The sequence below is a fragment of the Rousettus aegyptiacus genome, unplaced genomic scaffold (genome assembly GCF_014176215.1).
Source record: "Rousettus aegyptiacus isolate mRouAeg1 unplaced genomic scaffold, mRouAeg1.p scaffold_m13_p_13, whole genome shotgun sequence".
In the NCBI taxonomy this organism is placed as follows: Eukaryota; Metazoa; Chordata; class Mammalia; order Chiroptera; family Pteropodidae; genus Rousettus; species Rousettus aegyptiacus.
The window spans coordinates 65,686,237-65,700,663 of NW_023416288.1; the positions used below are offsets into that span (position 1 = coordinate 65,686,237).

A 14,427-nucleotide genomic window follows, 5' to 3' on the forward strand; every position below is an offset into this window, starting at 1 on the left:
GAGGCCACCTCAGAAGCCACCCATCTTCTGGAATCTGTCTCTAACACCTTCTTGTAAAAGAACATGACCTCCTCAGCCCACCAAGCTCTGGCCCCGCTGTGGATGTGTATATACACATGTGTATACTGTAGAACCAAAACAAAAATAAAGTCACTTATGTTGGCAGTAAAATGGACTTGACCAAAATAAGCCCTTTAAAGAAAAAAAAAATTACCTAACAGAAGTTAGAGGAATTCACAGCTCTTCTAAGAATTCAGCAGAGGACGCCAGCCAATCCCCAAATGCCAAGGCTATTCACACCATCTCTAGATTTTCTAGTTCCCCTGATCCAACTAAGAAGACCCTTAAGGCAACCAACCAGCTGAAGTAGCCAAATAACTGCCGCATTTACCCCATTAAAAAATCCTTAATCTGTGAGCAACTTGGAATTCATTGCTCCTGTGGCCTTGAGTTTCCTGACTTGCAGGTGGGAACTCAGGCAATAAACTCATCTTACAGCTTTGTTTTACTCAGCGTGCAGTTTAGTTTTCACATACCTGTGTACACATAGGAGCCCGCACCGAAGTCCGTACTGAATGATGCACGCCACCCTGAAAGAAATGATGGAAAATCCGCGAAAGAAAAAAATAAAAGACGGTCAACTGAGAGCGCAGAGGCGTTGTACATACTGAGAAAAGCCTCATGAGGAACTTTCTCCTGAGACTTTGGAAGTAACGCGTTTGCGCACTCCAGTAGCCCCGGGACTGTGGCAGGTCCAGGGAGGGTGTGTGAAGCGAGGAAGTTAGTTTACAGGCCTCTGTGCCCCGCCACCTCCCCTCCCCAGGGTCTCGCCACCATGAGCAGCAGCTTACATCATGGATGTCAAAGCAGGGATGGCTCGGACTCGAAAGAGCTAGGCCGTAGCACACCACCTATAGCACTGCTTATGGCTCTCCTTGCTAAAATTTCCAGAGAACTAAATTACTCCAAAAGGTTATGGAGGTGGGGGGTGGGGGTCCAGCAGAAGTTTTTGATTTGGCCAAGACAATTGGTACTCGAATGGATTTCTGGATTTTCACCTTTGGGAAAGTCAACACTGTTTATTAACTTGGCGGGTATATATCCCGGTGTGGCACCCTGTAATTTCGCTACTCTGACCACTGTGCTTGGTGTCATCAGATACAAAGGTGCCAAGATCCAGCTGCTGGATCTCCCAAGTATCAGTGAAGGTGCCAAGGATAGAAAAGGGAGAGACCGTTAATACGTTACATTGGCCCTAACGAGTAACTTGATCCTGATTGTTCCGAAATACTTAGGACATTAAATTAAAAAAAGGGCTGGAAGTCTTTGGTATTCGCTTGAACAGCAAAATCCCTAACGTTGGCTGTAAGAATAAGGGAGACTTTACTCTCACGGTCGCTTGCCCTCAGAGTGAGCTGCTTACCGAAACACCAAAGAGCATTTTAGCGGAATTCAAAATTCTCATCAGGCTGCCTCTTGGACGACCTCATTGAGGTATCTATGTGCTAAATTATATTGAGCAGATCTCCCTAATGGAATTGGATATAATCTATAAGGTGCCTCACTATTTACCCATTTCTGTCCGTCACTGCTGGAAATTTGAAGACTAGTTGGAAAAGATCTAGGACTATCTGAAACTAGGGAGGATTTACACCTAATCCACAGGCCGGTTTCCGGATTACACATACCCAATGGTGCTGCCTTATCCTAGGACCATTATAGAAGATTTCTGCATGAAGATTCGCAAAATTCCCTTCAAAAAAATTTTAATATGCTCTGGTCTGGTGTTTCTCTGTGAAACACAATTCTCAAAAAGTGGGAATTTTTCAGATTGTGAAAAAGTGAAACCTTTCCCTTTCCTCATCTGCCAAGACAACCTCAGCAGCTTTTCCTAAGACCAGGCACCCTACGTCAAACCCTTTTTGACTTTGGCAGCCACTGGATCAGAATTCAAGGGAGCGAGATAGAGGCATCCAAACTGGAATTTCACTTGTCATATCTCAGTGTCACCTTGTATACCGAGCTATGTAAAAGACCTGGTAGGAGAAAAAAAAAAACCAGTTACATTAGGTAAAGATTTCACAAATATCCATTTGGAAACTTATAATTAAGGTGGTCATAGGATCATAAACATTTTCAAAATCTTGTTTAGGGCATGTGTATGCAAATCTGCAAATATGTAAACAAGGACACCTTTACCTAAGGTGATGCTAATGAATGTTTAATGAATTCTTGAGTGACATAACTTTTCAGTGATGGTGTTCTCTCTGATTTTAATGCTTGCATATAGGACACACATTAATTAATTATTTAAATTTTTATATTTCATCTATTAATAGAGAAAAAAGACAAATCTGAATATATTCCATTACTGAAGAAAATGACAAAATATTATAACTACCAAAGTGAAAAATATTTGCAAAAGCTCATATAAGGCCAACTTCGTTGACTTCTAAAATACCTATATTTACAAAAATATATTAAATATAAGCTTGATGGCAACCCAAATATTCATGTTTGATTTATGAATACGATGGATAGGAACTGCTACAAAATAGAAGAAAAGAACATCCTTAAAATAGTCAAGTCTGACTTGTGTCCATGACCTTTTGTGCCCTGTGCCACACAATGAGTTATTCATAGAACATTGATAACAATGTGATATACAGTCTATACATAGTGGATCAAATTGTTGAGCTGGATAATGAAAGATTGTAATTCTCATTTGGCTCTGTGACCCTGTCCAATTCATTCATTCACTCAACAGAATTTTAAGAAACTTCTGCCATGTGCTACGTGTTCTATCAAGCAACGGGATATAGCAATTAAAATGTCCCCGACCACATAAAGCTTAAAGTCCAGTCATTTCATTTCTATTTAAGTCATTTACTTTCTAGTCAAGATACAGCATATTTTTAGTCTCAAGTTTTCTCATTTATGAAATGTAAGAATTGGATATTTAAAACATCCTATCTAAGACTCTTGAGTCTTCATCAATAAAATATGCTTTCACTCATGTTTTCTGATTATAGGTTGTTCTGAGTTATACATACCATGTTACATGTTGTGACCACTAGCATCAATTCGTTGAGCCAACTGGCATTGTTGCCATATGGTATGTCAACAACTATCACAATACTTACTGAACAATGCAGGTGTCCATCCCATAACCATGACATTTTTAAGTTCTATTCCATATCTCAGAGAATCCCAACCAGTGTGAACGGGCTATGGGGGTATGAGAAGATAGCAATTTTCTTCAGCTTCAGAATGGTCTTATAAGGATATGATAGGCTAGAGTAGCTGGCTTGTGGTCTCCTAAAGCAGGGGTCCCCAACCCCTGGGCCACAGACCAGTGCCAGTCTGTGGTCTATTAGGATCTGGGCCACACAGCAGGAGATCAGCAGCAGGTGAGCAAGCAAAGCTTCATCTGCATTTGCAGCCGCTCCCTAGCACTAGCATCACTGCCTCAGCTCCATCCCAGATCGTCAGGTATTAGATTCTCATAGGAGCATTTTCCCTGGTGCCAAAAATGTTGGGGACCACTGTCCTAAAGCAAGAAGTCTTATCTATTGCCTTTCATAAACTGTGTACATATACCGTTTTCTAGGTATGCCATGATGTAAAAGAAACTAGGAAGTATTATTCTAACCAAACAAATGATAAAATTAAAACTGTATGGTGATGGAAGACAATTTAAATGGATGATGAATACACAATGCAATATACATACAACATTATTGAACTAGATACTTGAAACTTATATAATTTTATTAACCAATATTATCCCCAATAAATTTAATTAATAAATAGATAATTAAAATAAACATAAATGCATGTATTGACACATACATATACAGTTTGAGTAATAAAAGACAAAATCCATAGTATAGAAGTATTGAAACCTTGGCATAGTAAACTCATGAACAGTCCATTAGTTACATTTTTTAAAAACTATAAATATTATAATGTAGGTAAAGAAATAAAGTATATTAAAGATCAGAATAAAATTAGTAAAAGGTTACTGTCAAGTTCTAAAAAATCTTTTAGAGCACCAAATACTATCTATAAAACTGGAAGTAATTTTCAGAAACTATATTACACTGTTTCAGACTACTTCAGAAAGTGTAAAACCATATGAATATGATTTTTCCTTCACTTTGAATCTAAAGTGAAGGAATAAATAGGCATCTTTTGTCAAAAGTCTCAATGAAAAGTATAAATTCATCATTTCAGTTTATGAGACAGTATCTCCTTCCCCTTTATTTAATATGTTTATAAATATTATTCACTAAAGGTGCCATAAATGGTCTCCATTTATGTAAAGTTAATATATATTGCCAGATCTAAATTCCACTGATTACGTCCATAGAATTATAAGGGATAATTATTTTTAAAGATTTCTTTTCTTCAATATATGGAAATAAGTTAGATCAAAGCCTTGATTTATATAAGAAGTCCTGTTGATCCTACCAACCTTCAAGGTACTCAGATCTGTCCACCTCCTTATTAATGCTACAACTGCCTTAAGAATAGCTTTCAGTCTGTCACCCAGTCCACTTCCCTATTATTTGCAGAATGCTCCTCTGTGCTGTGCAAGATATTTTAAAGAGTCTGCTTTGTCTATATGAACAATTCCTACAGAAAAAAGAATGCACAAACTACTATAATCTCAAATTGTTTTAAGAGGGATTTAAGCATTTTTCTAGTGCATTTTCCTTAAAAATAAGTAACACTGGAGAGTTAAATAAAGTCAAATTTCTTTAATATGACACACAAGGTCCTTTTTGATATGGACTCAATATTTCTCTTTAGTCTCATCTCTTACCACCCCTCTTTCAAATAATTCTAAATTGTTTACAGTACCCCCACCAAATACTGGTACATCAAATATTGGTACATTTAAATATGCCTTTCTTTTGCCTATAATGTACTCCATTTCCACTTGTCACATCCTTCAATTTCACTTCTCTGATCTTCACAGATAAAATTAGCTATTCTCTCCATGTTTTATATCTGCTGCACTCACAACACAGTTAAAAGTATGCTTATGTTTATCTTATCTACTAAACAGGAACTTTGGTTAAGATATTGTGGGTTATATCTTATTCAACTAGAATAAGGCCCAGAATATATTAGGTACACAATAAATATTTACTAAATTAAAGGACAGTTTTTCCTATAAAGGCTTTCATAATATCCTTTGAAGTTTTAGAAGTAAATTATATAAGGAATCTTATAAGATAATATGTTAACCATGAAAAAATATTTTTATTTATTTATTTATTTATTTTTAGCCTAGGTGGTCTCCCATCCAAGTACTAACCAGGCTTGACCCTGCTTAGCTTCTGAGAGCAAATGAAATCCAATGTGTTCAGGGTGGCATGGCCATAGGCTAAAAAAGTATTTTGAACTCCTTGTAATATTAATAGCATTTTAGTTCCATGTAGTGAAGGATTTGAAGTTACAATGCCTATATGCAAAATTTCTTTTTTATTTTAGCAATAATTATGAAACAGACAGTATGCTAGGATTGAAAGTACTGAGAATTGAAAAATAAATAAGAAAGGGTCAGTAGAAACTTCAATTTCAAATGTAAATGGTTACGTATATTCATAAAGCCTACCCAAACTTCACTCAAATACTCATGAAAATAAAGGGGAAAATAATGTTTTGGATATCATCAATTGCTAAGACTAATATAAATCAATACCAGTATCTGGAAGGAAGTGAATGTGAACTGGTAAATTTCCAAGATTTTAGTTAATGATGTAGTTTGCCTTTGTTTCACAAAATAAAAGCCTGCAATGACATAGTATATGGTAAGAAAAATTATTTTAGACCTAAATTTTATACCTAGCTATAATAGGGAAGCCATTTCCAAAGGAAGATCCTGGCAATGCTAGCTTGTATCATCTTTTAAAAAAGAAAATGAGGTGGGGGATAGAGGAGGTAGATGAGGTAAAGGTGGTCAAATACGTGGTGAAAGAAAGAAATCTAATTATGGGAGGTGAACACAGTATAAATATATATATATATATATATATATATATATATGCCTTGCTGTTTAAAGTGTACAGTTGAAACTTATTGGATTTCGTTAACCAATGCCACCGTAGAAAAATAAATAAATAAAACGGTTTAAAAATAATAAATAAATAAATAAATAAATAAATAGATAGAAAACAATATAAAGAGAGCTTCTCATTCTCAATATTTCCGGGAAAAACAAGTGTCTGTATTGCTTCTGATTACACTAGCATGGGTTATCATGCCAATTTCTGAATAAAAATGACCAAGAGAGTTAAGTGTTTTAATTGACCTGATTTAGGTTATATCAATATGCCTGGAGAGAAAGCAGTAGGGCAAGAGGTCATCCTCACCTGAGCCACATGGACTGAGAGTTTTCTTCCATGTATAATCAAATCACAGGTATAAGAAGAATAAGAAAAAGATGCTGAAGATCAAAACAGCACATTGTAGGGTTACAAGGAAGAAAATCTCCAAATCATTATTAGTCTATGCTTTCCCTTCAGCATTATTCTTCACTAAGAATATGAAGACTTGTGTACCAGGTACTGTAAACGAGGCAGATAATGTCTTACAATTATGAAAACAGGTTTGACTTCACAGACTCCATGATAAGGCCTTGGAAGCCCCTAGGAGTCCATGAACCATATTCGAAAGCCTCTGCTATAAATTATACTTGTCAAATTTTTATGTCTATGTTAATCACTTTGGGATGTTGATAAAATGTAGGTTGTGAAGAGGAAGAGGAACTGAAAGTCTTCATTTTTACCAAGCTTCCAGGCAACACTAACACAGCTGGTCCATGGGTCACTCTCGGAGTTTCAAAACTTAAAAGAGTAAGGACAAATCGATTCACATAATGGAAATCCAGAGGCACACCTCCATGAATTTTTGATTCTGAGGGAGAAAGGGAAATGAAAAAGGTAAAGGTCAGTGGTTTATACCAGCTATACTTATACCTGTATAAAAAAAAAAAATGTTTAGTACTTTTAAAGAAGTGATACCTGGCCAATTTGCCTAGAGATTGGTAAGGAAAGCAGGAGACGGGAGCTAAATGTAGGTAGGGGCAATGATGTGTTCTTCTGCCTGATATCTGAATTGTCTCTGAGAGAGAAATATATAAATTTTTTACACAGTTTACAAAGAATAATAACAGATAAAATATTTTTTACTATAAATGTCAAATAGCCAATTTTTTCTCACAGAACAAATTTGTTGATTTTTGCTGAATTCTTATGTCCATAGCTGGTCTATGTTTGCATTTAACGAACAAGCATAACTTCGACATTAATGTTGATTGATATTTTCATTTCCATTAATAAGTAAGATGAAAGTAAAACAATAAAGATATATCTCTGAATCTTACTTTTTGGTCAGTAACATAAGGGGTTTTTTGTTGAATCACATAATAGTTTTCCAAACCTAGAAGAACATTTATTTAATTTGCCATGATACTTACAATGTAACGACTACATACATGATACTTTTCAAGTTTAATCTGTATTATTAACATTTTCTCTATCATTTTCTTAAGTTTGTATAGTCACCAAAACAGTCAAGTTCTGATTAATCTTGATTTCTAGCATTTGCCAATTTCTGTAATGTAATACTCCCACCATGGCAAATGTGACATTGCTAAACACTGGGTTGAGAAGAGCTACACAGTAACACTTCATTACATGTTCTTTCAATGATGCAAACACAATAGGTGTAAGATAAGAGTAAACCTCAAGATACTAGTAAAATAATTAGGGAGTGACAAGTTTTATATATTTATTACCTTTGTTTCAAATCTAATGTATTTAATCTTAAATTTATATAATAATGTCTGTAAGTTTTAAAATAATGTTTGGATTTAACAACCAGCACACAAAATTCCTGAAGGTTTAGCTCTTACAAGCTGGTATAACCCAACTCCTTCACACCATTACGTAGAAGCCATATGATACAGTGCCTCACAGGCCATGTTAACAATGTTTGATATCAAACCAAGTGCAAAGGGAAACCATCATGTGTTTTAAACATTTAAAAGTGAGGTAGTGGGAGCTATTAGACCCACAGAAATACAACTAGTTTATTCAATAAAGTCTTGTTGGTTGCTTGGTACCTCAACAAAATAAGGGAATTTAAAACCATGGTTCGATGGCAGTTGGGAAGAGTTTCATTGAAATATGCCACAACTGATTGGAACTAAATGATTTTTAAAATTTTTTCCAGCTTAGTTTTTCTGTGGTTCTCCATGACTACACCAGCTGTTGAGAATATAAAATATAGGGCCCACAGCTGACACTCTATAAGAGACGTCTTGGATAACTGATGCTTCATGCCCAGTATGTTTCAGTAGAAAGCATGCTAATCTCAATTCTGGTAAGTTGTTTTGTAAGATTCGAAATCTTCTGATAAATCTAGAACAATTATAAAATGAGTAATGCTAAAAATAACATGGCACCCTGGGGTTCCAGTACTAAACTAGAAATATATGGGTGGCACGTATAATGGAAGGTGAAATGGGATTTAGTTTTATTGTTATAAAGCTAATGAAAAAGTAGTTTAGAGAAGAAAATGAGGTCATCATAATATATGCTATATATGCTAATACTTGCCATCCCTAAAAAGAAAATGTTTAAAAGAAGTGATGAAATCACTCCACAATCCAAAGGTAGCCTGAACAAACCTGAAACTTTGATAAATCTTTAGGAAAACCAAAATTAAACTGCAGAATTAAAAGATGTGATTTCTACACATGTGATTCTAGCAAACTGGACGTTTTCAATGTAGCTCTAAAAAGTAGTTTGATGGGAGCCAAAGTGTCTTTTGGCTCATGACCCTAAATGATGAACTGCCCAGCCAGCATGTTTTCCCTCTCCAAGCCCACAGAAGCTTTCCATTTTGTTGTCAGTGACAGTTGGTTAATACGACTAGATAATCAAACTAAAAACTACTCATTAAAAGTTTAGAGCTTTATCGAAATTCTTGAGATAACTTGAAAAAATATACTTTGCAGTGAAATATTATACACCGCAAAATGTTACTGTGGGTCCAAGACCTAAAAAATGTTTTAATTAGAGAAGTGTGATGATTAACATTGAAATCTCAAGAGAATTGATTGAAAACTTATTTTGCTCTCTTTCAAATTATTGTAAAAAGTGATCATTTCTTTTGCAATTGTGAATAAATGATACTCTTGAGAATATAGTTAACTTACCTAGTTTTCATAATTTTATTTGAAAATAACTCTATATATTTAAGAATATTATTTATTGACTCTATTTTACATTCTTTATCAATTCATGTATAGGAAGGACAGCATACTTAAGTTATGCTTATTAAAACATTATTATTGCTTTAAGAAAACCATTAATAAGTATTATTCATTGACAAGCATAGATATGTAACACACTAACACAAAGGAATAAAAGACCTAACTAGAAGCATAAAAATTAAAATAGAATGAATTGATTTGCACAAAATGATTTAATATTGAAACACCATATTTCCAGAATTCCTTCTCTGTCTAATCTTGTATCACTAGTTAAAAAGAATTATAACTAATGTTACGTAATTCATTACAAAAAAGTTTGTTTTTACATAGTCTTAAAGATTTGATGTACTACATATATCACCCACATATAACAATATATAGCATAACTAGTTTTCACTATAAGAACTTCTTTACCATCTCCAAATTCCCTTCTATATAGTAATCTTTTATTTGGTGGAAGAATTAATTCTCATCAATTTTCTTCGGAAATCAGTTTTGTTTTTCAAGTGTCTGATTTGGAGAAAGAATGGCTTCATGCACAGTTTCTTAATGAGTACATGGCTATGAATTATCCATCTGGCTTAGTGATAATAGCCAGAGAGGATGGTAGTGATAAGAATGGTAGTAATTACTTGTATTCACAGTTTGACTTGAAAGAAGGTTCTTGTCATAGGTTCATGAGTAACTTGGTAGGGCAGTCTTCTGGTTCAAGGCACAGAGAATATTAATGGCATTAAGTTATGGCTTTCAAAATCAGCTCTCATAAAAGATGAGGACATGTACTGCTCACATGATTAAATACATAAAAAATATAAAGAAATATTAAAATCTTACTTACAGTCCTCCAAATCAGTAAGTTATGCATAATAATAGTAAACACTAAGGCTTCTGCTGTACCAAATAAATTTTTTTTTTAATGCATGTAATGTGAGCTATGCTGAACCAGTAGTAAATGTTCAAGAATGAGAACTCTGATGAGAAGGTGGGTCATGAAGTCATCTCAAATGTCTTACCATACTGAAGTCTTTAAAAGTATCTCTTAGGAATATATTGTATACCTCTTGACCCAGCAATTTCCACTTTCAGAAGTTTTTCCTAAAAAACATAATTAGAAAAAAAGTGTACATATATATGTTAAGATTTACATGTAATGATTTTTATAAAAGTTAATTAGAATAAGATAGTGTTAGCAACCTAAGTCTTAAACAGAAAAGTTATGATTAAATCAATCGTGATTCGTCAATAAAATAAGATACCATACAACTATTATAAACGATGTTATAGAATAGTTTTGAACAGCAGGGTAAATTTTTCATAGTATATTGTCAAATGGTAAAATTTGAACATCTGAGATGATTTAGCTATGTTTTGAATACATATAAATAATGCATACTTGATATTATTTATATTTCAAAATTTGCGTGTGAATTATATACACGTATACACATAATGGAAAACTATGTAAATCTAAAATGAACAACTGTATCTGGGTTGTGATTATTTGTATCTTTTGTTCTTTTATTTCCATTTTTTTCTTTTCTGCATATTTCCAGTTTTCTATGTGACCATGCTTTATTTTCATAATGTTAACAGTGATTGAATGATCTACTAAAGGAATTTTTCTAGACACTAATAAGACTAGGAAAGGCATTTAGCAATTACATTGATTTAATTTGATTAGAAATTTGAGGTTTTAAAGAATCTTTGAATTGTAAATCAGAATAATAGCCAATGCTGGGATGAATGCTGAAATGAATGACTAGGAATCTACAGAGTCGATTTTAAGTATCTTCATAAGCCACAATCTAATAATAACCCACAGAGTCTTCACAAAGTTTTGGACCCTAGTTCACTAAATCAAGCAGGTACTTCTTTGACAGGTTCATATTAAGATGATCTCAGTGATTGCTAATGCCTTAAAATCTGTATTTAAAGAATGTGGCCCTCTCTCCACGTCCTGAAAAACTGAAGAGAAAGCTAATGCAAAGAAGTGGGGGAATGGGATGAGAATTCAAGAGGCAGATGGCTCTGGTGGTCTTCGGCAGGTGCTCATTTACATATTTTAGCCATAACTTCCCTTGCATTTTGCCTAGCATGCCAATATGCTCTGGCTTGAATACACATTTTGACCAAAAGCTTTATGATCTAGCAAAAAATGTACTGAATGTAGAGTCCTAGGTTTGATTTATGATCCAAGCTTTTATGCACATGCACGGCGCGTGCACAGTCCTAAACATGCCCCTTAAATTTCATGGATTTTCCTTATCTCAACCACATGTCCTGGTCATAATACTCACATGGAGGTTAAAGAGAACTAATGGAAAATTGTATTGGAGAGGACTTGCATTTTACCATAAGTTACCAATATTTTAAGGGCCCAAAGTTTGGGAAGAAATAGAATGTGTAGGGGGTAAAGCCACAAAAATTAGAGATCGAGAGATTATGATCCTCTCCCTGTTAATAGTCATAATGCTAACTTCAATACATACATAATTTCATCCATCCTCAATTTACCTATGTGCAAAATGCAGGTAAAAGAAAAAGAAGATAGGAGTTAAGCTGAACTGTGTTTAAGATCTTATTAAAGTATATAGTGCTTTAATTATGTTATATGAAGTGAGTTATCTGATAGAATTCTTTCAGAAAAGTATATTTATTCTGAAATTTTAAGTGACTATCATACATTAATGGGAATATATAATAGAACATCAGTGAAATAAAAGTCACGTAAAAAAGAATATCACTGAAACAAAAGGGTACGTAATAGGATAAAATATTGAACAAATACTTTGCCAACACATTTATTTATGAATATGAAATAATTAATATATCCTTTAGGAGTATATTTTTCTCTTTTATAGTAGCTAAATATGGGCTCTTTCTTACATATAATATCATTAATGTCAGAAACTTCTATCATTATGATTCTTTCAGATAGCAGAAATATTGCCTAATGTAGTCTTTAGAGTACCAGTGATTTTTTTAAATAGTAAATTAAATAAAATTAAAATTGTAAAGAAACTGTTCAAACTAGTTTTAAACATGTTTGGTGGAACATGACTAGTTTTTTTTTTTTTTTTTTTTTTAATATTCACTGCTATTTATTTAACACATTTTAAGTATGGTCTCTTCATAATCTGTGTCTCCTAAAATCAAATTGATTATGGAAAAATTCTCAGCAAATCATCTGGACAGTTGATGATGTAATAAAATGTGTTAATGTTACATTAGATCAACTAAAGTTAAAAAAATTAAAAGTAAAATTTTATTCAAAGTTTATTCATTTGTTAAACAAGCTTTAATTTACTGTCTGATATGTATACAGCACTACTGTAGGCATTAAGGTCTTTAAATAACATTAGGTGAATATATGACAGGAAAGTCATTGTAATCTCAGTTTCTTTGTAATGTGCTTTAGTCTTTATGACATGCTGATCTTTCTACTTATAATGGCTTCTTTTTATCTCATGAGAACTTTCAGGTATTTGGAGCTTTAAAAAAATATAAATAGAAAAACTTTGTATCTAAAGATCAACTTGAATAGCATTAGAGATCACAAAGAATTCCACGAACCTAATTACTTTTATTCTAGGATACAGAAAAATGAGAGGGCTTCAAACACAATACAGGTATATAATTTTGAGAATGAATTATGTCATCTCCTAAAAGGATAATATCTCTTGTGTTGAATTTTCATAGGGTTTAGAGAGATGACAATGAATCATACTCAAAGGTGTCAAACTTCTTACCATAGATTTTTTGCTGATAGAAATGCATTTCCATCCCTGAGGGAAAATAGTGATGAAATTCTGAAATCTGAACACATTATCAAGTTTTCAAACAAGTATAATACAATAAAATAAAAATACTTCTGGGAAAAGAAGTGCTCAAAAAATCTTGTGAACAATCCATTTCCTTTGTGATAGTTGCTTCAACTCCAAAGAAAATCAAGAGCTTCCTTGTTACTGAGCATTAAATATTTTTTGCAATGGACTCTCCAAATAGCGATTGAGTTGGTTTTTAAGTTTTCTAACACTGACAGTGGGAAAGATAGGCCAAATCTGTCAGAAGTGGAATCATTTTTTAATAGTGATGTAGAAATCAATCACATTACTTCAGATAAGTGAACTCAATAAGTTTATGCGTAAATGTAATGAGAAAGAAGTAATTTGATTATACAGAAAAGTAAAGTGTTTGCCATTAGTTCTATTAAAAAGCTAGAATGAAATTAATGCGTAAATAATTACATTAAAGATTGTGAATCAATTTCCAGTGGTCACCCACCATTCAGTTAAACTAAATGATCACTTTTGACAACCTTTTACTCTTGTGACATTTTATGTGTTCTTGTTTATTTCTTTCTTACTAGTTATTAAATCAATCCTGACAGGTAACCAGTTTTAAAATACTTCTTTCTCTAATGGAAAAACTTGCAAAAAATTATTTAAAATAATAATAGTTAAGAATAAAAATTTGTATAGAATTATGTAACCGAAAAATAATTTTACATTGATCATTTTACTATCAAATATCCCTTTAAAGTCCTTATCAATATATCATAACCTATTTTGTTTCTTAACGCTAGGTTGATATGCATGTAGAATAGAACTTAAGCAAAATTGTTTCTATGATAGTAAGACTTGAGATATATTTAGTTTATTGGTGAATCTGCCATTTTTCATGCATATTCAAGGAGTGAAATAAGCCTTTTATCAATAAAATTCAGATTAATATGTTTATATATACATATGTCCCCAAATTGGATATTTCATGAAAGTAAGAATTTTTTTAATCATTCTCAAAAATAAGAGAGAGAGAGAGAAAGCAATTTTCTTTAGTTAGAAATCGGTTAGATTTCATGTTGTCCCAAAGGAACAAAAATACAGTATGGGACACTTGACTTTGACAGAGCTAATATCTTAAAAACAAAGGCAAAGTGTGACAAGTATTTTAACAAGTGTGAACAAGAACTCTGTTTAATTTGGAGCTGCACAATGACTCATGTGCAAGAACTTAAAACTGAAGGAAAGAACAGATAGGCTGTTTTCTCAATAAATATCTACCCAATAACTTTTAGAAATAATGCTCTTTTCTATAAACTTTATCTTGTACATCAGCATCATATTCTTAATGAC

The 14,427-nt window shown here is 33.1% G+C and overlaps 1 pseudogene; it reads left to right on the forward strand.

Annotated features, from left to right (window-relative positions):
• Nucleotides 1-959: 959 nt before the first annotated feature.
• Nucleotides 960-1,845, forward strand: LOC107500198 (annotated as a pseudogene).
• The last annotated feature ends 12,582 nt before the right edge of the window (nucleotides 1,846-14,427 follow it).